Genomic DNA, 26,621 nt, shown 5'->3' with positions numbered 1-26,621 from the left:
CTTAGCTTCTTCCTGGAGAAAGATTTTGTGAGAAAATAAGTCACTTTCTGAGTCTATTTTCAGGAGCAAATATTATTCAAATGAGGGCTCTAAATACCATCTGCAAAAGCAATGAGAATGGATTCGAACTTAGAACACAGTGTCAAAGGGAGGATTAGTTGTGAGTGAAGATACTCAGAAGAGGGGACACTAGATGAGGAACTAGATAAACGGATGAAGGAAGGATTCTCCCCATTGGCATCATGGGGTAATATGGAAAGGAGAAAGGACAGTCTGACAGAGAAAGAATACTGGGGTGATATATACCAACAATTTCAAATATAACTTCAGTAAAATCAAGTTTTTCATTGTCTGTGACTATTTTTGTAACCAGGTGCCCCATGTGTCAATGGTTGTGAAGCCAAGAAGGTAAATAACTTCTAACAGGCACTATCAAAATTTCTGGTGGTATATTTCTGTGACAAGAACATAAAACAATATCTTATTTACTTATTTTCAGGAAATATTTAGATATACTGTGATAAATCTTGAGTTACTAATTATTTTATTCTCTATAGTTTTACTTATCCTTTCAAAGAATACATGTTTATAGTCTCTTGCTATTTGCTTGGCCCTGCTGGAGAACAAAAATACAGGACAATTTAACCTCAGAGTGAGAGACACCACTTAAGTGGATAACACACGCACACCCATACATACACATTCTCACACACAAATTAGAGAGCTTGTTTGGCTGTCCAGGAAACACATGCATATGTTGTGGGACAGGCAGTAGATACAAAGTGGAAAGAGTGCAAAATAACATGCTTTCCCAACAGCAGGCCTTTCTAGGGAAATTCTAAAAATTCTAGAGTTTTGTGTTGATAAGAAAGAGGAAATACATGAAGAATTGGCAGGAGACAAAACTATAAAAGTTGGTACCTGCCAGAGCATGAAACACCTTTGGCTCCATGTTAAGGCATTTAAGCCTATAATGACTCACTTAAGAACTATAAAGGGGGAAATGGCTTTGCCAATGAACATTATGGGAAGATCACTCTGGCTGCTGTGTGAAGAACGGAGAGGAACACAAAAATGGTTGTGAAATTTATTAGGAGGTTATTCCAGTTGTTCAGGTTAAAGTGGTAAATCCTAAACGAGGTTAATGACCAATGAAAGTGAGAGAAGAGAATGAATATAAGAGATGTTAAGAGTGCAGATTCTGTAACTCATGGCTAACTGAAAGTAGAGGATGAGTGAGATCAGAGAGACCAAGAGTGATACTGGCTGAGTGAGTCCATTCACTGAGATGAGGAAAACAGGAGGACAAGATCATATCATAAATATCTTGTTTTGAGATACCTATGTGGAGATGCTTTGTATGTGATTTGAACTTTAGGTATGGGAATCAACAGAGATGATTTAGTTGGAGATCTTGCTCTGAGATTCATCAGCATTTACATGGAACGTAAAGTCATATTGTATATGAGGTCACCAAGGTAGATAATGTATAAAAGAATTTGGGAACAGAAAGTGTAAGAGATGATTGGAGGAAGAAAGTAATATAAAAAATGAAATAAATGTGGGAGAGAAATCAGACATTGTAAACTTACAGAAATGAGAAAAGAGTTTCAAGAAAGAGAGAATGGTCAACAATCACAAATAATGCAGAAAGCTTCAGGAGACAGGAATGTGTTGAATCAACCTTATGAGCAGGATGACAAAACTATTATCTTAATAATACAAATTGCAGAGGCATTGCAGAGGCATTGCAGAGGTCAGGGTGATGGATTTCTTAAAAGAAATGACTTTTTTTTACTACTTTTCTGTAGTAATATCTAAACCAGTAGTGTCCAAAATTTGATTTCATATTTCTTTTGTAAAAGTAATTTAAACATGCTCCTCATGTACATATATTGAATGCATAAAGAACAAAGATACTGCTCATGCTGTGTGTTAGAAAACAGCAAACAACAATAAAACAAATACAACAGAAAGTGTGATTGGAGCAGCAGAGTATATCAAAGAGATACTCAGCTAAAATAACATCTGGAAGCCAAGAGTAAAATACAGTAAAAAAGTACTGGAGTTCTATGTTAGGGTATTTGATTTATGTCATCTGCCTCAATTCCTTCCCATAGTTGACTTAATGTTTAGGAAAGATTCAAGCTGAGAGTAAGTGATTTTTATTATGGACGTAGGCTTAAAATAACCAAGCCTGGAAGAGTGTATGGCTAATAGTTTCCTAAAACAGATTACAAGAGTGACTCCAAGGCAAACCACTGTGGGTATAAGGGAACTCTATCCATCCAGAAATTGCTTGAGACGTCCTATTTCACTAAAACTAAATTGAATTCCTCATGTCGCTAAATGTTTTATTTTTTCTGAGAATGGCAAATTATGAATACAATAGTGTTCCAAATTGAACATTAGTGAAGATTAGCACAAAGGTCTTCCAAGTAGTTATGGAAGTCATGGACTGATTTTAAATTTTAACTTGCTTAATGATAATCATATATTTTCTGAGGATTAGGATAAGGTCATGCATTTTCTTATTTTACTTTGTAAAATAAAATATGGAAACTCTTTTAACTCTACTAGGGAGACTAAAATGTATCCTTTTTTTTTTTTTTTTGTGGTACGCGGGCCTCTCACTGTTGTGGCCTCTCCCGTTGCTGAGCACAGGCTCCAGACGCGCAGGCTCAGCGGCCATGGCTCATGGGCCCAGCTGCTCCGTGGCACATGGGATCTTCCCAGACCGGGGCACGAACCCGTGTCCCCTGCATCAGCAGGTGGACTCTCAACCACTGTGCCACCAGGGAAGCCCTAAAATGTATCCTTTTGGTGAAAGGTTTTTCAAGGAATCTCAAGGAATAAACAGGAAGGAATTAGTTGGTGTAGGGGGAACAATGGTGACCTGGGGAGTAAATAATCATAATCATGGCATCTTCACATTCATGATAGCTATGCAAATGAAAACAGATCATAATTACTCATGGACCCTAGAGTTTAGGAACACAGTCTTTTTTTTTTATTTTTTTTTTTATTTTTGCCGTACACGGGCCTCTCACTGCCGTGGTCTCTCTCGTTGCGGAGCACAGGCTCTGGACGCACAGGCTCAGTGGCCATGGCTCACAGGCCCAGCTGCTCTGCGGCATGTGGGATCTTCCCAGACGGGGGCACGAACCCGTGTCCCCTGCATCGGCAGGCGGACTCTCAACCACTGCGCCACCAGGGAAACCCAGGAACACGGTCTTTTAAAAATTCAAACACAAGTGATTTATTTCATGCCTCTCAAATCGACAATATCTCAAGCAGTCTGGATAACACTAACATTTTTTAAAAAGTATATATTCTCTGTGCAATTATATACATCCTCAGTGTGGCAAAAGAAATAATGGTGTATTTTCAAAGTTAGTACAGCTGCACCTGAGCTCAGAGGAAATTAAAGGGTGAGAGAACATTTACCTAAGATGCAAATAAGGAAAATAACACATATGAAAAATTTAAGAGTAGCACAGAATTTTAAGAATAATATCAGAAGGTACAAAGCCTCAGTAGAGCTGATCTTATAATATGAGATTTAATAATTGCCAATAATTGCTTTTTAAATGTATTCTGAACCAAGTGATGAAAGAATAGTTGGATTGCTTCTTAAGGCTGATGGTGTAATGTTTATGGATAATATTGCTGTAGCAGAATCCACCAACTTCTATTTGCTTCAGTTTTCTCCAGAAAAGAGATTCTGAACTGAACAGTATATAGGAAGCATGTGTAAGAATGAATTACAATCTAAGGTGAAATAAGTGATTGTAAGATTACCCTAACTTCTCTTTATAAATTCAAGTCTGGCAATTCCCTGGTGGTCTGGTGGCTAGGACTCCATGCTTCCACTGGAGGGGGAATGGGTTCAGTCTCTGGTTGGGGAAGGGAACAAAGATCCCTCAAGCTGCATGGCATAGCCAAATAAAAAATAAGTACATTTTAGGGCTTCCCTGGTGGTGCAGTGGTTGAGAGTCCGCCTGCCGATTCAGGGGACATGGGTTCGTGCCCTGGTCTGGGAAGATCCCACATGCCGCAGAGCGGCTGGACCTGTGAGCCATGGCCGCTGAGCCTGTGCGCCCAGAGCCTGTGCTCCGCAACGGGAGAGGCCACAGCAGTGAGAGGCCCGTGTACTGCAAAAAAAAAAAAAAAAATTAATTAATTAAAAATAAATAAATAAATAAAATAAAAAAAAATAAATTTTAAAAATTCAAGTCTCCTGGCTAAAAATAATTACATCTTATTATACCAAAAGTAACTGCAAATTAATTGTTTGGCCATGGAAAATAATTACTGAGTAATGGTGAATAAAGTAAAAGTATCCAGAACACTGAGAACAGGCAAATGTGCTCATTTTTATGTTGGTTTAGACATAGATGATGAATCAATGTTTTAACAAAAGGTGATATAACCACTATCAGGGTAGATAGATTCATATTTATAAAATATCCAGTCCTTTATTCTTAATCTTGCTCCATTAAACAATTGTGGCAATGATATTTTCAGAGAAATAAAAAGCAAGATTAGCAATTTTTTTGTGTACTTGTAGCTGAGATTAAGAATATCTCAACAAAAAGGAAAAACAGATGGTAATTTAAATCTTAAACTTTCATTCTGTAGCACTTAATACATTCTTTCATCTACCCCTCAAATTAACCCTGTAAATTAGATACAGGCATACCTCATTAACTGAGCTTCAGTTTATTGCACTTTGTAAATATGTGTTTTTGTCACAAATTGAAGGTTTGTTGAACACTACGTTGAGCAAGTTTGTTGGCACAATTTTCCATCAGCATTTTCTTACTTCATGTCTCTGCATCACATCTGGATAATTCTCATAATATTTCAAACATTTTTTCATTATTGTTATATTTGTTACGGTGAATTGTGATTAGTGCTCTTCGATGTTAGTATTTTAACTGTAGATGTGGTGGAAATAGCAAGAGAGCTAGAATTAGAAGTAGAGACTGAAGACGGGACTGAATTGCATCTCGTGAAAAAACTTTCATGGATAAGGAGTTGCTTCTTATGGAGGAGCAAAGAAAGTGGTTTCTTGAGACGGAAACTACTGGCAAAGATGCTGTGAAGACTGTTCAAATGACAACAAAAGACAGAGTATTCATAAACTTAGTTGATAAAGCAGCGGCAGGGTTTGAGAGGATTGACTACAATTTTGAAAGAAGTTTTACTGTGGGTGAAAAGCTACCACATGGCATTGCATGCTACAGAGAAACCATTCGTGAAAGAGTCAATCTATGTGGTGTACTTCATCGTTGTCTTATTTTAAGGAATTTCCACAGCCATCCCAACCTTCAGCAAGCAGCACCCTGATCGGTCAGCAGCATCAACATCGAGGCAAGACCCTCCACCAGCAACACGATTATGACTTGCTGAAGGCTCAGATGATGGTTCCCATACTTTAGCAAGAAAGTATTTTTTACTTACGTACATTATTTTTTTAGACATAATGCTATTGCACACTTAATAGACTACAGTGTAGTATAAACACAACTTTTATATACACTAGGAAACCAAAAAATTTGTGTGACTTGCTTTATTGTGATATATGCTATATTGTGGTGGTCTGGAACTGAACCCACAATATCTCTGAGCTACACTTGTATTGTTCTACATATTGTGATAGCTAGTTATGTATCAACTTGACTAGACCACAGAGTGCCCAGTGTTCAATCAAACATTATTCTGGGTGTGTCTGTGAGGGTATTATTGGATTATTTTAACATTTGAAATTGAAGTAAATCCTCTCAAACCCTGCCAATTCTTTATCAACTAAGTTTATGAATATTCTAAGTCTTTTGTTGTCATTTGAACAGTCTTCACAGCATCTTTGCCAGTAGTTTCCATCTCAAGAAACCACTGAGTATACTGAGTAAAGCAGATTGCTCTTCCTAATATGAGTGGACCTCGTCCAATCAGTTGAAGATCTGAATAGAACAAGACTGAACCTCCCCTTATAAGAGGGAATTCCTCCTAACCAACTGCCTTCAAGCTGGGACACTGATTGTTTCCTGCTTTCAAACTCAACTGAAACGCTGGCTCTTCCTGGGTCTTGAGCCTACCGGCTTTCACACTGAAACGACACCATCAACTCTCCTGGGTATCCAGCTTGTCAACTGCAGATCGTGGGATTTTGAACCAATTCCTTATGCTAATTTCTCTCTCTCTGTCTCTATCTGTCTCTCTCTCTCTCTCTCTCTCACATACTCACACACAGTAGAGATGGTGCCTCTCTGACCTTGGATGGCCCCAAGGAGTTGTTCTCTGGTTTGGGGTATAGTCAGGAACATTGTGTGTGTAGGAGAGGAAGGAATGGAGTCAGCACCCCACAGGCCATCTTCCACACTGCCCAGAGATGGCTGACATAAACTCCAAAGTTCCATGACCTATTTCACAGGGTAGCATAAATTATCTGTAGCTTCACTGAGGCATAAAACATTGCCCCTACATATGGAATTGGAGGATAGTGTGAACTGTGAGTTCAGAACCTGGTCTCACTGCTTCCCTTCTACCTAAACATGCAGTCATTGCTAAGCGAGGCCCTGGATCACCACACAGGAAGCTAAGCATAACTTTATATAAAGGGTTGACTTGTGAAAGAAGAAACAATGTTAGAAAATCACTTTGTGGGAATATTTCAGAATGACAAAGAATTTTTTTTTCTTATATTCAGGGCTTTGCTTTGATTAAATGTGTACCCTAGAGGAATTAAGAATTTTATCAATAAATTCCTTAAGCATGAGCCACAAATCTCTTGGTAGTGAATATATATAAAGTATTCAAATGGTATTACTTTAGTTAAATTCATTTCTGTAATAGTAGCTCCAAATTAAATAATGACTCAAGCACCTCACCTCCTACTCATGCACATGCACATACACACATCATCACCATCTCTCTCTAAAAGCAGATGTTTCTCACAGGCAGATTATTGTTCTCAGTGTGGTGATTCATGGGCAGGGTGCCTCTGTGATGTGCCTCTGCCATTCCAAGGGCCCTGTTAATCATCATCCTCTCCCAGAATTGAGGGAGAAAAAGGGGCACATTCTCCTTAGAGAATGCTGTTACACAGCAGACCTCACTTCCACTCACATTTCACAGGTTAAAACTTAATCATATAACAATGTTTAACTTCAAGAGAGATTGTAAAATGAGGTTAGTTATAGTTAAGAAAAAGGGGAGTAAATAGTATTTGCCACACCAGACATGGATCATTCATTTTCTGGATGACCATAGATTCCCCTTTTATGAGTCTGTGTGCCATGTTTAACCTAATGATTATGAACCCATTGACAATATATTGGTTAGCAATGGATTATAATTATAGATTTGCTATGAATAAAAATTAGTCCTGTGAAATTAATCTAGTTTTTTAAAATTTTTTATTTATTTATTTTTGGCTGTGTTGGGTCTTTGTTGCTGCATGCGGGCTTTCTCTAGTTGTGGCAAGCAGGGGCTACTCTTCGTTGTGGTGCGCAGGCTTCTCATTGTAGTGGCATTTCTTGTTGCGAACATGGGCTCTAGGTGCATGGGCTTCAGTAATTGCAGAATGTGGGCTCAGTAGTTGCGGCACACGGGCCCTAGAGTGTGCGGGCTTCAGTAGTTGTGACTTGCAGGCTCTAGAGCACAGGCTCAGTAGCTGTGGAGCATGAGCTTTGTTGCTCTTCGGCATGTGGGATCTTCCTGGACCAGGGATTGAACCTGTGTCCCCTGCATTGGCAGGTGGATTCTTAACCACTGCACCACCAGGGAAGTCCTAGTTTTTTTTATAATAGTGTATTAGATTATAATTTTGGGGACATAATGTAAACATTGTGTATCTACTTCTGTCAGATGTTTGGCAAAGTTTTTCAAGAAATTATTTGTCTCGGAAGTAGAAATGTGAAGTAGATATCAGCTGGGCTAGATGATTAACACCTGTTACAACAACCATATCCAAAGTGTACCAGTAGATGTATCAATGTTGGTCTCTTGGGGTGTCTCCAGTGCTGTGGCTCAGGACTCAGACTTGACCCCATACTCATTAAATACTTTAAAGGCCAAAATACCTAGTTTATCATCCTTTACCACCAAGTAAAGCAAAAGAGTATGGTTATAGAAGCAGAATTTTTAAAAGTGCTATTCAGTCTGGAACCTGTTACAAAAATAAAATAGTGGGACTGTGTATGGACAACTAGAAACTGTTTGCACAGCAATTGAAGATACCTATGAGTGAGAACCTTGGCCTGATTATGATTCATGAAAAAACAAGTTCAGTAAGCCATCAGTATATCATGGCTGAAAAAAGAAAAGGAAAGAAATAGTTCCCTTTGAATTCTGTACTCCTATCAGAGCTTATTTGGGGTGACTTTTTTTCTGGGCACTGTATTTTAAGAGAGACAATGACCGATGTATTGTGTCCAGAAGAAGATATATAGGATGATGAAGGTAGGAAAACAAGTCTTACAAAGAAGAATTGAATAAACAGAAATTTTGTTCCTTGGAAAAATAAAAGGTAAAGAAATAAATATCAAAGGCTGTTCAAGTGACACAGGGATTGGGTATAGGACATCTAACCAGGAGCTCGTGAACAAATGCTATTTTAGAATAACTGTATGACAAAGAGCACTTGTTAATATGGATTGTTATTCTAACATTGTGCTTAAGGCTTTAGGTGGGGTGTCTCATTTGAAAGGGGTTGAAAATAAAACACTCAGCAGTCACTAGTTTCTTTCTTTCTTTCTTCCTCTCTTCCTTCCTCCCTCCCTCTCTCTCTCTCCCTTCCTTCCCTCCCTCCCTCTCTCCTTCCTTCCTTCCTTCCTTCCTTCCTTCTTTTCTTTTTCTTTCTTTCTTTCTTTCTTTCTTTCTTTCTTTCTTTCTTTCTTTCTTTCTTTCTTTCTTTCTTTCTTTTCTTTTCTTTCTTTTTCTTTCTTTTTCTTTCCTTCTTTCTTTATCAGCAGTCACTAGTTTCAATTTGGAAATCCCACTGGGCAAATGTTGCCAGATCCTTCCACCTTCAGGTAATGTATGTTTCTTCATTAAGATTCAGTTCTGCTCTTTGCAGGAGCTCCCCAGTTCATTTTACTCAAGGGTTCTGCTGATCTTTGCAAGCCCCATTCAGGTTGGCTTGCTCTCTGTGATTTGGCTGGTTTTGGATGGCCTGGTTGGAATGGCATGGCTTAGTTTCCCATAGTCTCCCATCCTCCTAACCCAGGCTTGTTTACAAGGCAGTGGCAATGCCTGTTGATGCCTGGACCACAAATGCTATGCTGTCACTCCTGCTGCCTTCTATGGGCCAAAGCCAGACACAGGGCCAGCACAGATTCAAGCAAAGTGACATTGTAATTCATATAATAACAGGGAAGTATGGAGAACTGGTATAATTTTTAGAATCTATCAATACATGCAACAAGAAGTATAAGAAAATTATTATAGCTAAGAAAAACATAAATTTTGATTATCATAAGTTTAAAATAATTATTTGGAGCTCTAACATTCCAGTTTTGGTTTCAGTATTTCTTATTGATTTGGAAAGATGAAAGTAAGTAAAAACTGTTTAATCTGTACTTGTAGCATTTCTCATGAGAAACACTTTTCAGAAGTCACTGGTTCCTAGGGACATGAACATTAGTAAAAAGGAAGAAATAATTTCGAGATATGTAATAAAGTGTACTGAAAGGAGGTTTTCATAGAAAAATATAAGTACTTATATTTTGTACAAATCCTATGGTATATTTAATGTGGGTAAACATAAGATTTTCTTTCTCTCTCTGATTTATTTAAAATCCAATTTAAAAATAAATCTTATATGCTTAAAAAGAAAATCAGTTGTACCAAACAGTAAATTATGTGTCACATTAGTTGTACATAAAAAGAATTCTGTAGAAATTCAAAGGGAGATTGTTTAATTAGTCTGTCTGTGTAATTAAGAGAATTTTCTTGTCAGATAAATAGCATAATCCAAGGCTTGGAGAACAAATGCATAGGTCATGGCCAGAGGCCACTGAGAAATCTAATTGGAGTGTGGGAAATTAAAGAAATGGAAAAAGGTTGTCTGAAATTTAGATTACTCAAGTTTGAGAAGTTTTAAATGAAAGTTAGAATTGTTAAGCATTTAAATTACCAAAATGTGAAACACTAATAAAGTTATTCAGGAGAATTAAAAAACAACAACAACAAAAAAGGTATTTTAAGAATATTTTAGTAGGGTTATTATTATTTTTTAATAATTTATTTAAACTAAAAAAACAAAAAGCAAGAACAGTTGACCCATTTCTCAACCTTTAGCCCCAACTTTGGAAAACACCAATCTCTTCTATGTATATATGAGCTTGGTTTGTTTGTTTGTTTGTTTTAGATTCTACATATAGGAGAGATAATACAGTATTTGTCTTTCTCCATCTGACTTATTTCATTTGGCATAATGCCTTTGAGGTCCATTCATGTTTTCACAAATGACATGATTTTACGTTTATGGCTGAATAACATTTTATTATATATTTTTACCACATCTTTATCCATTCATCCATCTATGGATGCACAAATTGTTTCCCTATTTCGGCTACTGTAAATAGAGGTGCAATGAACCTAGAGGTACGTATGTCTTTTCGAATTAATGTTTTTGTTTTCTTTGGATAATTACTCAGAAGTTAAACTGCTAGATCATATGTCAGTTCTAATCTTAATATTTGAGGAACCTCCATACTGTTTTCCATAATGTTTATACGAATTTATATTCCCACTAACAGTGCACAAGTTTCCCTTTCATCCAAATTCTAACAACATTTGTTATTTCTTATCTTTTTCATAATAGCCTCCTAACAGGTGTGAGGTAATATCTCTCTGTGGTTTTGATTTTCATTTCCCTGATGATTAATGATGTAGAGCATGTTTTTATGTATATGTTGATCATATATATATCTTCCTTGGAAAATATCTATTCAGACATTCTGCCTATTTTTTAAATTGAATTCTTTATATTTTTGCTATTGAGTTGTATGAGTTCATTATATATTTTGGATATTAGTCCCTTATCAGATATATAATTTGCAAATATTTTCTCCCATCCAGTAGGTTGCCTTTTCATTTTCTTGATAGTTTCCTTTGCTGCACAGAGACTTTTCTCATTTAATGTAATTTCAGTTGTTTATTTTTGTATTTGTTGCTTTTCCTTTTGGTACCAGATTCAAAAAGTCCTATGACCAAGACCTATGTCAAGGACCTTACTGCCTATTTTTTTCTTATAAGGAGTCTGAAAGTTTCATGTCTTATGTTCAAGCCTTTAATCCATTTGGAGTTAATTTTTGTATATGGTATAAGAAAGTGGTCCAGTTTAACCTTTTGCATGTGGCTGTCCAGTTTTCCAAATGTCATTTATTGAACATTATTTATTGACTGTCCTTTCTCCTTTGTAGATTCTTGGTTCTATTGTCATAAATTAATGGACCATATATATGAATTTATTTCTGGGCTTTCTATTCTATTCCATTTATCTATGAGTCTGTTTTTATGCTAATACCATATTGTTTTAATTACTAAAGCTTTATAATATAATTAGAACTCAAGGAGCATGATACCTCCAGCTTTTTTTGTCTTTCTCAATATTACTTTGAATATTTGGAGTCTTTTATAGTCCCATACAAATTTTAGGAATATTTCTTCCATTTCTGTGAAAAATGCCATTGGTACTTTCATAGGCATTGCATTGAATCTGTATATTACTTTGGGTAGTATGGACATTTTAACAGTATCAATTTTACAATCCATGAGCAAGGACTACCTTTCCAAATATGTTTGTCTTCAATTTATTTCATCAAAGTGCTATAGTCTGGGGGGTCCAGGTCTTTTACCTTTGTGGTTAAATTTATTCTGAGGTATTTTATTCTTTTTGATGCAATTGTAAATGGGATTATTTTCTTAATTTCTCTTTGAGAAAGTTACTTATTAGTGTATAGAAATGCAATAGATTTCTGTATATTTCTTTTATATCATGCAACTTTACTGAATTCATTTATTAGCTGCAATACTTTTTCAGTGAAGCCTTTATGTTTTCTATAGATAGAGTCATGACATCTGCAAATAGTGAAAGTTTTATTTCTTCCTTCTCAATTTGGTTGCCTTTTATCTCTTTTTCTTATCTGATTGTTGTGGTAAGACGTCCAATACTATATTGAATAAAAATGGTGATAGTGGGCACCTTGTGTTTTTCTGATCTTAGAGGAAAATCTCTTAGCTTTTCACAGTTAATTATGACTGTTAGCTATAGGCTTGTTATATATGGCCTTTATTATGTTGAAGTATATTCCTGTATACCCTCTTTTTTGAGAGTTTTTATCATAAATAGATGTTGAATTTTGTCAAATGATTTTTCTGCATGTATTGAATTGATCATATGATTTTTATTTTCTGTCTTGTTAATATGGTTTATCATATTGACTGATTTATGGATGTTGAGCCATTCTTGCATTCCTAGAACAAATCCCACTTGATCATGGCATATAAGTCTTTTAATGTATTGTTGAATTTGGTTTACTAATATTTTGTTGAGGATTTTTGCATCTGTGTTCATCAGGGATATCGGCCTGTAATTTTCTTTTCTGTGGCATCCTTGTCTGGTTTTGGTATCAGGGTGATACTGGCTGTGTAAAATGAGTTTGGAAGAGTTCCTTCCTTTTCTATTTTTTGGAAGAGTTTGAGAAGGATTAGCATTAAGTCTTCTTTGAATTTTTTGTAGAATTCACCAATGAAGCTGTCTGGTCTTGGACTTTTGTTTGTTGGAGGTTTTTGATTACTCATTTAATCTCCATACTAATAATTGTTCTGTTCAGATTTTCTATTTCTTCTTAAGTCAGTCTTGGTAGGTTGTATCTATTTGTTGTATATTTCTAAGAATTTATTTCTTCTCGGTTGTCCAATTTGTTGGCATATCATTGCTCACAGAAGTGTTATAGTCCTTTTTATTTCTGTGGTATCAGTTGTAATATCTCCTCTTTAATTTCTGAATTTATTTCAGTCTTCTCTCTATTTTTCTTAGTGAGTCTATCTAAAGGTATGTTAATTTTGTTTATCTTTTCAAAGGACCAGCTCTTAGTTTTCTTGATTTTTCTCCTATTGTCTTTTTAGTCTCTACTTCATTTTTTTGGTATCACTTTTTTGTTATTTCCTTCCTTCTAGTAACTTTGGGTTTCATTCTTCTTTTTCTAGTTCTTTGAGTTGTAAAATTAGGTTGTTTATTTGAGACTTTTCTTGTTCCTTGAGATAGCCATTTATCACTATAAATTTCTTCTTACAATTGTTTTTGCAGCATGCCATAAATTTTGATTATTAAATGCCCATTTGCATTTGTCCCAAGGTATTTTTTTCATTTCTCATTTGACTTCTTCTTTGACCTATTGATTGTTCAATAGTATGTATTCAATTTCCACATATTTGTGAACTTTTCAGTTTTCTTTGAGTAATTAATATCCAGTTTCATACAATTGTGATTTGAAAAAAATGCTTGATATGATTTCAATCCTCTTAAATTTAATATTTGTTTTGTGGCCAAATGTATATTCTATCTTGGAAAATGTCCCATGTGCTCTTGAGAAGAATGTATATTCTGTTGCTTTTGGATGGAGTGTTCTATAAATATCTGCTAAGTCTATTTGTTCTAATGTGTCATTTAATGCCAGTGTTTCTGTATAGATTTTCTGTCTGGATATAAATGGGGTATTATTATCCTATTGATGTAACCCATTAATGTAAGTGGGGTATCAAAATTCCCTACTATTATTGTATTGATGTCTATTTCTCCCATTAGGCCTGTTAATATTTGCTTTGTATATTTAGGTACTCCTATGTTTAGTGTATAAATATTTACAAATGTTATATCTTCTTATTGAATTGACTCCTTTATCATTATGTAACACTTCTTTTTCTCTTATTACAGTCTCTGTTTTAAAGTCTACTTTGTCTTATATTAGTATAGCTACTCCAGCTTTCTTTTAGCTTCCATTTTCATGGATTTTAAAAGTTCAGTTCCTTTGCTTTCAGTCTGTGTGTCCTTACCTCTGAAGTGAGTCTCTTCTAGGCTGAATATAGATGGATCTAGTTTTTGTTTGTTTGTTTGTTTTGTTTTGTTTTAATCCATGCAGTACTTTATTTCTTTTAATTGAAGAATTTAGTCCATTAACATTACAAGTAATTATTGATAGGTATGTGTTTATTGACATTTTATTAATTGTTTTCTGGATGTTTATGTAATTCTTCTCTGTCCCTTTTTTTCTTCTCTTGATCTTTTCCTTTGTGTTTTGATGACTTTCTTTAATAGTATGCTTATATTCCTTTCTCTTTATCTTTTGTGTGTTTACTGTAAGTTTTTGCTTTGTGGTTACCATGAGGCTTACATATAACAACTTTTATTTATAACAGCTCACTATTGTTACTCTCCCCCCAAATACTCTGTTTTTGATGTCACATTTTATATCTTTTTTATTTTGTGTATCTCTTAACTAATTATTGTATAATTGTAGTTATTTTCACTATGTTTGTCTTTTAACCTTTATACTAGCTTTACAAGTGGTTAAACTACTATATTTACTATATATTTACCATTCCTGTGAGATTTATTTTTACATATGTGTTCTTGTTACTAATTAGCACCCTTTCTTTTTAGTTAAAAAAGTCCTTTTACTATTTCTTGTAAAGCCAGTTTAGTGGTGGTGAACTCCTTTAGTATTTGCTTGTCTGGAAAACTCTTTATCTCTCTACTTCTGAGTGATAACTTGCCAAGTAGAGTGTTCTTGGTTGAAAGTTTTTTTCCTTTCAGCACTTTGAATATATTGTGCCACTCCCTTCTGGCCTGTGATGTTTCTGCTGAAAGTCTACTTGTAGTCTTATAGGGTTCTCTTGTATGTAACAAATTGTTTTTCTCTTGCTGCTTTTTTTTTTTTTTTTTTTTTTTTGCAGTACGCGGGCCTCTCACTGTTGTGGCCTCTCCCGTTGAGGAGCACAGGCTCTGGACGCGCAGGCTCAGCGGCCATGGCTCATGGGCCCAGCCGCTCCGCGGCATGTGGGATCTTCCCAGACCGGGGCATGAACCCGTGTCCCCTGCATCGGCAGGCGGACTCTCAACCACTGCACCACCAGGGAAGCCCTCTCTTGCTGCTTTTAATATTATCTCCTTGTCTTTAACTTTTGACATTTTAAGTATAATGTGCCTTGATGTGGGCCTCTTTGGGTTCCTGTTATTTGGAACTGTGGGATTCCTCAATCTGGATGTCTTTCTTTTCCCAGGTTAGAAAAGTTTTTAGCCATTATTTCTTCAAATAAGATCTCTTCCCCTTTCTTTCTCTCCTCTCCTTCTGGGAGCCCTGTGAGGCAAAGGTTAGTACATTTGATGTTGTACATAAGTTCCTGAAGCTATTTTCACTTTTTTCCTTCTTTTTTTTTTTTTCCTTTTTTGATGCTCTAATTGGGTGAGTTCCACTGCCTTGTCTTTGAGTTGACTGGGTCTTTCTGCTGCTTTATCTACTCTGCTATTAAAACCTTTAGTGTATTTTTCTGCTCAATTATTGTATTCTTCACCTCTCTGACTTATTTTGGGTACTTTCTTATATTTTCCATCTCTTTGTTGAATTTCTCACTGTGTTCATCTATTCTTCTCCCTAATTTGGTTGAGTATCATTATAACCATTACTTTTAACTCTTTATCAGGTAAATCATTTATCTCTGTTTTATTAAGCTTTTTTTCTGAGGTTTTATCTTGTTTTCTCATTTGGAACATAGTCCTCTGTTTCTTCATTTTGCTTAACTCTCTGTTGGCTTCTATCTCATCAATGAAACAACCACCTTTCCAAGTCTTGAAGGATTGGCCTTGTGTAGGAGATGAACCTTGTCATTAAACTCTGCCTCAGCTCTTGATGTTTCACAAACATTTGTGCTTGTCCTAGCAGGCTATTATATTTTTAATAGCTCCCAGTATTTGAGGATGTGACAAGTCCTGTCAGTGTCTCATACGGGAGAATCTCTGCACATTGATTTAGGCTGGAAGCCAGATTCAGGCAACTGCAAATATATACAGTCCTGTAGGACTATAAGCATAAGTTCTGCTGTCCACCAGAGCCAGGCAATCTGGAGGTGTCCCTGAGTGGCAGTCACAGAGATCAGGGCTCCAGATGATTATATATGCTCTTTTCTGGGTGATACTGGTGAGCTGGAGAAAAGCAGAGGGAGAATGCCAAGCTGGCATCTGCAGCCTATGTTCCTTGAGAGAGGTCCAGAGGCCACGAAATATGTGCCAAACCTGAAGACTGCCCCTCAGGCCAAAGCTCCAGGACAAGCAAAGCGGCCTCTTTCACAGAAAGATTGGAGGGTATGCCTCAGTCTACTGTCTGTGAAGTGCCTTGGAGGTAGTCGCCTGCCAAGAACCGTCTTTATGATTGCCACAGTCTTGTGGGACCCAGGAATGAAAGCTCCCCCAGCCACCAGAGACAGATGATCAAGGGGTATCCCCTGGGCAGAAGCTGCAAAAACCAAGGTTCCAGAAATAAAAACCAGGGCACCAGATGCGTGTAAAGCTCCCCTCCAGGAGGCATGGGTGCCCTGGATCATGGCAGAGGATGAGCATGAAGACAGTTCCCACCTTCTGAGGTCTCTGAAAAGGATTACAGTCTGCCCCTAGATGAAAGTTTTACTAGAAGCCTACCCCTTAGGCCATAGTCATGATGATTACCTAATAGACCTCCTTCACAGAAATACTGAGTTCCTGGGTCTGTTGCCTTTTGCTGTGCCCTGGGAGTGGTAGCTGTTTAAGAATCCTTTCTCCATTGGTTACAGTCCTGTGAAATGCATGAAAAGAGTCCCACTAGCCACCAGAACGAGGCAATGTAGAGGTGTCCCCTGGCAGCAGTCACAAAAATTGGGGTGCCAGGCAGGACTATGAGCTTCTTTCTGGGTGACACCAATTATTACAGTTTGCATGGGACCAGGAACACAAGTTCCCCTGGACTCCAGAGCCAGGCAGCCAAGAAGCATCCCCTGGGTGCACAAGTAAATATTGGGGCACTAGATCTATGTAAAAGCTCTCTTCTGGGGGATGCTGGTGTTCTGGAGCATAGTAAAAGGAGAGCACAAAGATCGCACCAGCCAAGTCTCCATCCCTGGAGAGAGTTCCAGCAGGCTTCTAGAAGTGTGTGTTAAATTAGATTCCTGCCCCTCGGGCTGATACTTTAATATAAGAATGAAAGCCTCCTTCACTTTTAGTCTAGATGTGATCAGTTGCCTCTGAGCTGGGTGGGTGAACCTGAGTGCATGAGCTCTATAATAGCAGTTTCTCAGATTGCTACAGTCTTGTGGGTTTCAGGATGTGAGCCCTACTGGTTTTCAAAGTTACACGTTTTGGGGACTTATCTCTCAAGTGTATGTCTTAAAAACTGTGGTGCTTGATGTGGGTTTGGAACCCTTCACTCCTCAGGGAAAAGCTCTGGGTTCTGAGTTCCCTCTTATTGTGGAATGCTGTACTAGGGGTAGGGTTTATGGTGAGATTATGTCCCACCTTATCCTATCTGCTTCAGTGTGGTTCTCTTCTCATTTGCCTAACATGTAGTTGCCACTCAGCCAGCTTCCACGTTTTTCTTTTCTTTTCTTTTTTTTTTTAAGAGGAAATATATGTAGCTATAGACTCAGTGTGTTTGTGGGAAGAGGTGAGTTCAGGATCTTCCCATATCACCATCTTGAACTAGACCCATCTAATTTTGTATTTAAATTAGAAGCTAATGAGCCAGAGAGATCAGTTGGAAATTGTTTCCATAAATTTTGTAGCCTTTGGTATTAAATATTGGGATTACAGTTTTTATGGTGAAATAGAGTGATTTTATTTTGGAACTATCATAAAAAGGGAAATAATAGGTAAATACTATTGTCAGTAAAGTTACTCCTATGCCTCTCAGTTGTTTAACTGGAACATATCTGCTGAGACTGCAGTGTGAGGAGAATGGTGCCAGCATGGCCTAACTAGGAGAGACATTAACAGGAAGTTGCCTCCAGAGAGAGCAAGAAAGACTGTCAATTCTTCCAATTTGAAACGATACTGGCAATCCCACAAAGAACGCAAGCTACTTCCCCTGATAAATCTGTTGGCTTGCTGAAGAGCAAACTGCCTTCCTTGACAGTTTTCTGCCAAAAGTTCATCCAGAAACAAAATATAAACTCCCTTTTCCACAGACTGAATTTTGCCTTTAAAACATTACATTTGCCTATGTCTACAGATATAAACTATATCTAATTGATGTCTTTAGGATGTAAAGATACTCAGCTGCACTCTCACTTAACATCTGTGAATTATTCTTTAACATTGCTGAACAAAATATGGCCAATGATGTTTTCCACAAAAGATACTACCTAGTATTACTTTTATTCCCAAACCCCAATGAATTTTTTAGATCAACTGTAACTCACATTTCCATCAAGCAGTTCAGATTCTTAGTGGTTGGGTGGAGATGGAGGTTTTTCAGGACAGAATTCACCACATGAAGACAGTTACCTATTATATCAAAATACTATATAAAAAAATACATCCCCAATAGTGAGTATCCCAGGGATAGTAAAATATTTATCTATCAATGACATTTTTCTCACATTTATCAATGTTACTCTAGCTATATATAACTACATATTAAACTGTTTTAACACCCATATTCTCTCCCTTCTTCATTATAACTAGAACAATAAAATGCTGACTTTGAGAGTGTTTGATTTAAATATTTAATATTTTATAACATATTTTTTCTATAACTTTATTAAGTATTTATAAAAAGTCAGTGACCAATCTAGGTGTTGTGGACACAAGATGATAAAGCTCCTGCCTGTGAGCTTCCCACAGTCCTGGTTGGAAGCCTACATCAAAGACCTACTGGGAGTTATGAGAATAGAGATTAGGGGAGGGGGCACTTATGTACATACAGAAGTGAAAAGAAGCTTCCCAGGAAAGGTGACATTTGAGCTGAGTTTTAAAGAATAAGTAATTTCTCTAGGCAACAGTAGGAAAATAATTCTGGATGGAGGAATACTGTATTAAATATTCCTTAAAGCAAACCACATTTTTCTTGGACATAATATATGTGCACTATGTATAACTATTATAGCTAGTTTTAGCTATTACAGTTAATCTATGTTACTTAAAATATTTAGCCAGATCTGGTATTTGGAAATTACTGAGTGGATTGGTAGGAAAAGGTGTGCATTAGGGGAGGGAACATAGGTTTTAGGTATGTGTGAGAAGAAAAGGGAAGAGGTAGATCACTATGGTATGTTTATAGAAGCAAATAGGATGCAGATGTTTTCCAGAGATTTAGCCCTCAAAACATATTCTCTTTGTATGGCCTATGATAAAGAGAGTATAGAAACTTTCTTGTATGACCTGATGTATATTTTTCTTAGTTAATATAAGCATAGATATATTGGGTTTAAATGAACTGCTTGTTCAATTGCCAAATATCCCTTTATAATCATTTTCTTAATTTAAGCTCTTGTTATGCAAAACACTATATAGGTTCTTACTGAATTCCTTTTTCTTTTTGGAGGTTAAGAGAATGTATAAAACAGAGTCTTAAGGCATATGCTAAACCTCTACACCTGTCCCTCTTTTTAGTTTTACATTTAGGAATTCACGACCAAGCAAATGGTAGCTATGAGAAATATCTACTGTGAACCTAAATTTAATTGTAAACTAGCAACTTAAAACTTTAAATTTATTTTTTTATAAAATTCATAAAATGTTTTTTTAAATGAAATTAAATCATGGATTATATTTTTCTACATGATTTAACAAATACACCTGACCGGTTTCTGATGAAATAAATGTATTTGACCAATTGTTCTGTATTGCTGTCAGATTTTAGAAGACACACATGTTTAATTGTTGGCATATTCTAGATTAAAATAGATTCAATCTCTAAATAAGATTATCTGCTAAAGTGTTACAAACACAGTGCAGAGTATCTCCAATTTTCTGATATGTAAGGGAAAAATGAAACACAATTAGCCACCATACTACCTATTATTTTATAAAATTTATCAAGATTTCCCCTATTTCCTTTGTTAAGTATACAAGGGGGAGGAGATATGGGGATATATGTATATGAATAGCTGATTCACTTTGTTATAAAGCAGAAACTAACATACCATTGTAAAGCAATTATACTCCAATAAAGATGTTAGAAAAGGAATCATTGTGTTTACTTTATAACTAAGATAAATTAAACCCAAACCCAAAACTCCCAGTGAACTTATTTTATAGAAAAATTTTTATCCCCATATTTTATTATTCCCCATCGAACAACTAACTTTCATTCCTTACTTTACAAATTTGCACTGATAATTATAAATGCCTAAACTATCTGCTTTAATACATATCAAAGTGATAGGCACAGCCAAATTGTGTCATATAAATGAAAGGTATCTGCATAACATTACACTACTAATAACATTCTGCTTTATGTTTAGTGGCTGTCTTAAAATGAAATTGTTTCCTAATTATACCCTAATGTTTTTCTACCTTAATATTTCCATGCTATTAAGGCATGTCTAAAAATGACAGGGGAGTCATTGTAAATCTTATTAGTTTTTATATCGCTAAAATTCCATTTCATAAGAGAACTCCTGTATTTTAGGATGCATCCTTAATTTTATTCCCTTAGCTGATTTTAAATATGTAATCACACATTTGGAAGAATAAATGTTTGCAGTTTGAGCCTAACATCTCTTTACCTTTTGGTGTATTTCATAATCTGCAGCAATGAGTGGGATGCTGGTCATATGAAATATTTTAGATTAATTAGAATAGTTAATGAAAATTTTTGCTTCAGTATGGGACAATGTAGTGAAGTGGTATACCTGCATGAATTTTAAGAGTTGTTTTCATTGGTGAATTATTCAGTGCTTATTGCATGCTGGGAACTGTTGTTTGAATCTAGTAAAAATTAGTCATATTAATCAATTGTTAATTTTATTTATGTGGTCACAAATACGGAGAGGGGAACTACATTTTGCAAAATATAACTGTCATAAAGTTGTGAGAAGCATCTGTCAATCATCTATTATGGACCAGGTAATATAAAAGTGGTGGAGAGTCCTACAAAGAATTATCCAGTTTCTTTACATTGAGGAACTCACTGAATTACTGAATCTTGCTGACTTTTTTTCATGCGCATTTTCTATACCAGTTTCTCTCTAAATATGGCAGCAATTAATTCTGATGGGGGAAAAATAATTATCATACACGCCAACTTTGTGTAGCACCAATCTCTGCTTGATGTTTTTACCTACTCACCTTTATTTTGTTAACAGGGATTGTGACAATTTAGTGTTCCCTTAGACATCAAAGAATGAAAATAATAAAAGTAATAATACAACAAAGATATATAGGAATTTCCATAGTAGAAGAGATCAATAGTTCATCTAGTTGGATGTATTTCTTCTGAGTATTTATTTTCCAGAATAACTAAGACCGGATATTTTAGAGAAAAGCATAGCACTGACATAACATAACCTAATTTGCTACAGGGAAAATCTCTTCTTTATTTGATTAATGATTATATAAAGAAGAGTGATGTACTCAAAATTATGGTAAAATTTATTATTCTATCTGAATAATGAATAAAAACACTTGATTTTAAAATATATATTCTTTTCTTCAACTCTTGAAGAATAAATTATGGACTTTTAATCACTTTTTGTCATTATATATGTGAATATACTTGATAGAATTTAAAAGTTTGAATATGGGGACTTATATATTTTTATTAAAGCAAAAAAGCCTCTGATCATCTGCCAAATGACTTAGGTGTATGATAGAACTACTCTGAACATTATTTTGTTCCTTTGTAAGTTATTTATGATGCTGAATTTTGTCTTAGCCAAAGTAGGTAGAAGCACTTTCAAACTACAGAGAAAGATTTAAATATGATCACTATACTATATAGAGTAACAATCTCCATTTCTTCCATAATAAATTAATAATGTCTAATAGCTAGCAGAAGTTGGATTCTGAAAAAATGAAAAGCTTTTGAATTTTAATATGCTTTTAGATAGTGGAACTAGAATTAGTTTTCCAAAGCAATAGGAATTTGGTATAAATACAATGTATCCTGTGAGTCTGAACCTCAATCTTTCAATGTCTGTCATTTCATGTAACACATATTTAGTAGTCCATGTCACCCACATCAGGCCAGCTGTTTATTGGTGGGGAATATGTGGTTATACTAGTGAATTCAATCAGTTTAATACCATTGTCTGAATGTTGATTCAAAATGACTTTTTTAAAATCATAAACATTTCTTAATCAGAATCAGTCATTGATGATTAACATGATAATCAAAAAAGTTAAATTCGTGGATAGAGGCCCTGGGAGAAATATGATCACAAGAAAGGGAAATATGTATTTTAGTGGTATGTGAACAGTTGTTACATGATTCACTCTAGCCTTCCTATCTACATATGCCTTTGGATGGCTTCTTCTACACTATAGCAAGGAAGCTCTGTCATATCATCTTTATTTAGTATAGACTACTTTTGGTTCTAGGATTCAGTCAATCATCCAGTCAAAGTGATTCAAGCATTTCTATTTAATTCTAATACATGGAATACAGAATTTCTGTTTAGTGTATGGTGTCAACAAATTTAGGTTGATCCAAGATTATTTTTTTTCACCTTGATCCAACACACTAAGAATTCACTCTCATACATATTCCCCATAATTTGTCTACATTATTAGCTAAATTTTGCAATTCTTTTGATGAGTATGGTAAGTCTGGCTGAGTCAGACTTAGTACCTGAATCCGCTGGGCTTGCATGGTGAGGGAATGGGTTGAATCAGCAGTCTCCTGTTTGAAAACTACCTTACAGGAGGCTGTTACCCTTTCTTCAGGCAAGAGTAAAGTAATCACCTCAGATAAGGGAGGAAGAGCTGCTTCTATTGGCAAAGGCTTGGTAGAATTAAAAGTTTCAAGGTCTTTACCTTCATCAGAATATACACACATACAATCTTGATTTTTAGGTTCTTTCTTCTTCCCAGTCTATGTCCTATGGTAGTGCCATATTAGTGCTCAGCATTTTTCTATCCTGCTAATTGCTAAGTACTGGCATTAATTAGATCAGCCTGGTTGAAAGAAAGCCCACGTTGTTGAACTCAGACATGATCTTTATTTCTAATATCACTTTTTAAATTGTAAACCCCCTGAGTAATGAGATCACTCAGAGAAAAGGCTGATGGACATGCATAAGTTGGGTTACCGTATCTACCTGATTTTTGACAATCTTCTGTTTTTGGTGAGCATTCACATGGAACAGACTCAAAGTCCATTCTGGGTGGTTCATCTACATAATTTTTCCTTCATTTACTTGTCTTCAACCTTCTGTTCTTTTCAAATCTGCGAACATCTATATGTATGTCCCAATAGTCTGTGCTAAGAGTACAGATCTATGATTCAGGCTGGAAGTTCCTCAAAGGCAGAATAAAAACAAAACAAAGCAAACAAACAAAAAAATAAAACAGATGTACCACCCCAAGTGTTGCCCACTGAGGAGTTTTCTTTCCTTAATGTCTGTTGAGGGTAACCCAATGGGGCTATGGCAGTTTATTTCCGGTAGGTGTCATCACATCATGAAAAAACAACTGTAAACCATTAACCTTAACATATTGAAGTCTCTGTGAAGACTTAAGTGGACTAAGGAACTGTTAATGGCATAAAAGGAACACCCTGGGAGTAAGAACCATTTATTCACACAAGTTACTTGTGCTTCTGAGAACCTGCTTGACTTCAATATTGAATGTGATTGGTCTTAGGTGCCAAGTAGCACATCAGCTTTCTTCCCAGTCTGACTCAGCCACATACCATTTTTTTGTTTTTGTTTTTACTTTGTGCTCCACTCAAATATGTAATAAATACATAAGAAAATACCTATTTATATTCTCTCATCCCTTATTTGGTACCATCAGAATCTGTCCCCCATTTCAGGATCACCAATGTAAATAAGCAAAATCTTATAATCCCTTTGGCATGTATCTCTTTTGTTCTTAGGCTTGATTTAGTAATTTACTCCTGGAGCATAACTCATTCTGATTGTAGTTTTTAGTCAGGAATCATAAGGAAAATTGATGTCACCTTGCAAAGAAACTACTCCATGTGATGTCTCAACAATCCTCATGGAAAACAGGACCAACCTCATATGACAGGAAGGAACATTGCTTCTGCTTGTCAAGAACATCCCACTCTTTCCCAACCTACTGCTCTTATTCCCCATAATAGACTGGTGTGGCTATGAATTTGATCTATTTTGTGACTCAGCAGTACATAACATTAAATTCTGTATCTGATTTTGGTATTTATTGGAAGTTAAGCAGTCATTTAACCTCATATTATTTTTTATTTTTTTACATTCCAGTATATTAGACCCATGCCTTACAATGCACATTATTTCAAGTGGACAAGGCAATGATTTAAATAAGGTTTGCACTGCCTGTTATTTACTCTCCAGGCCTCATTTTTCAGTGGTAACTGCATAGGTTCACTACCTCCAAACATTTTTGGAGTGGATAAATTCTAATTTTGGATAAATAGATCTAGAAGACTTATTGCCCCAAATCACTTCTGGTACCAGATATTAGATCAAAATATAATTGGTAGTAAATAACAAAACCTTTCTAGCTATTTTAAAGAGAAAACATTTTTGGACAAACAATTGTTTAGTTGGAGGATCTGGAAGGCACTGGCTCAAGGGTTAACTCCAGGGATACAGCGGCTGTGATGCAGAAACCAGGGAGTTTCCATGAGAAGTCTTGTATCCAACTTTCTGAAAGACTTCTGATGTGTAGAGTTTTTAATAATATTTGCTACAAGTCAAAGTCATACATTTATTTTTTTCTTAATTTCTTTTCAACAGATTTGTTATAACTTGTGCAGTAAGATTAGAGAATTTGTGTGTGTCCATTTTTGAACATAATGGAATGTTAAATTTATGAAAACTCAAGACAGAAACTGTAGAATCAAAACTGAACTCACTGGACTATAAATCTGTAAATAGCTACAAGGTAAAAAATTGAGTGAAGACCATTTTTGTGTCTTAGGAAAATAAGTCCTTGCTTAAAGCCAAAGAAGAAATACATTCAAATACAAAGGACCAGTTTCATGAAATGCCTAAGTTCGAACACAAAGGTATTGTACCAAAGATACATAGAGAAAAGACATTGATCAAAACATAACAGAGAAAGTCATGGAAAAGCTTAGTATATTGAGATAAGGTTAAATTTCTATTTAAAAATAAAGTTACAACTTACTTCTTTTGCTTCCAGTAAGATATTATATAGCAGTATTTTGTCAGGAGAACTGTCATCTTGAAACACTGTATTTCTAACAGAAAGGAAAGGAACAAAACCAGCTGTTACAATCATATACCACTCTTTCATAGAAAATAGCCAGTAGGTCATTAATCATCTAGTCCTAATCTTATATTATTGCTTGCACTTATGTAAATTAAGAAAGAACAGAAATAAGAAAAGAGGAAGAGGAGAAAAAGGAGGATGGGGAGAAGAAAGAGAACAGGGAATGGTAATGACAGAGAGATGGTGAGAAAGAAAATCAAGAGAGGAATGTGCCCTGTTCTGATTTGCCTCAATGGACATTTGGAAGAGGATACGTTTCAGCAGTAGAATGTGTGTTTTTTTAATCTGAATATTTTAAACACAATATTTTTCTTATTTACGTTGTGAAGATTGTGAAGATTGTCTTTTCTTTCTCTCACACAGTTAATAACTATAAATTCATGTTCTTTTCCATTGAATTTCCCACCATCCCGAATTGTCTTGGCAAGATTTTGAGTTTGCCTTTGCAAGTTATGAAGGTTTCACTTATTCTAGGCTGACATTATGTTAACTTCTTATATTACAGTTCTGACACAATGTGGGTAGTGGTTTATTAGTGGTCACAAAAGACATGCCCAAGCCCTTACCTCTGGTACTCGTGAATGTGACTTTATTTAGAAATAGGATCTTTGCAGGTGTAATTAAGGTAAGAACCTCAAAATGAGATCATCTTGGATTTAGGGTGGGCAGCATTATTCACAGTAGCCAAAAGCTGGAAGCAAACCATAGGTCCACCAATCAACGAATGAATAAGAAAATGTGGTACATATATACAATGGAATATTTCTCTTCCTTATAAGAAAGGAAAGCCTGTCATAGGCTACAACATGGATGAAATTTGAAGATATTACACTAAGTGAAATAAGCAGACATAAAAAAATACTGTATGGTTCCAGTATATCAACCAAACTTATAGAAGCAGAAAGCATAATGGTGGTTGCCAGGGGCTTGGTGGTGGGGAGGGTAGGAGGAATGGGGAGACGTTCAACAGATACAGAATTTCAGTTTTGCAAGATGAAAAGTTCTAGAGGCCTGTTGTACAACAATGTAAATAGAGTTAACACTACTAAACTGTACAGGTAAAAATGGTTGACTGTGATTTTTAAAATTAAAAATAAATTAAAAATAAACAGATCTAGGGGTCCTATCAGGCCTCTAATGCAAACAGAGCAAGGAAAAGAAAAGAATTCTGTATACTTGGACA

This window comes from Mesoplodon bidens, assembly GCF_964165515.1.
Source record: "Mesoplodon bidens genome assembly, chromosome: 1".
Taxonomy (NCBI): Eukaryota; Metazoa; Chordata; class Mammalia; order Artiodactyla; family Ziphiidae; genus Mesoplodon; species Mesoplodon bidens.
The sequence above is the reverse complement of the archived record's forward strand: the minus strand, read 5'-3'. Positions refer to the sequence as shown.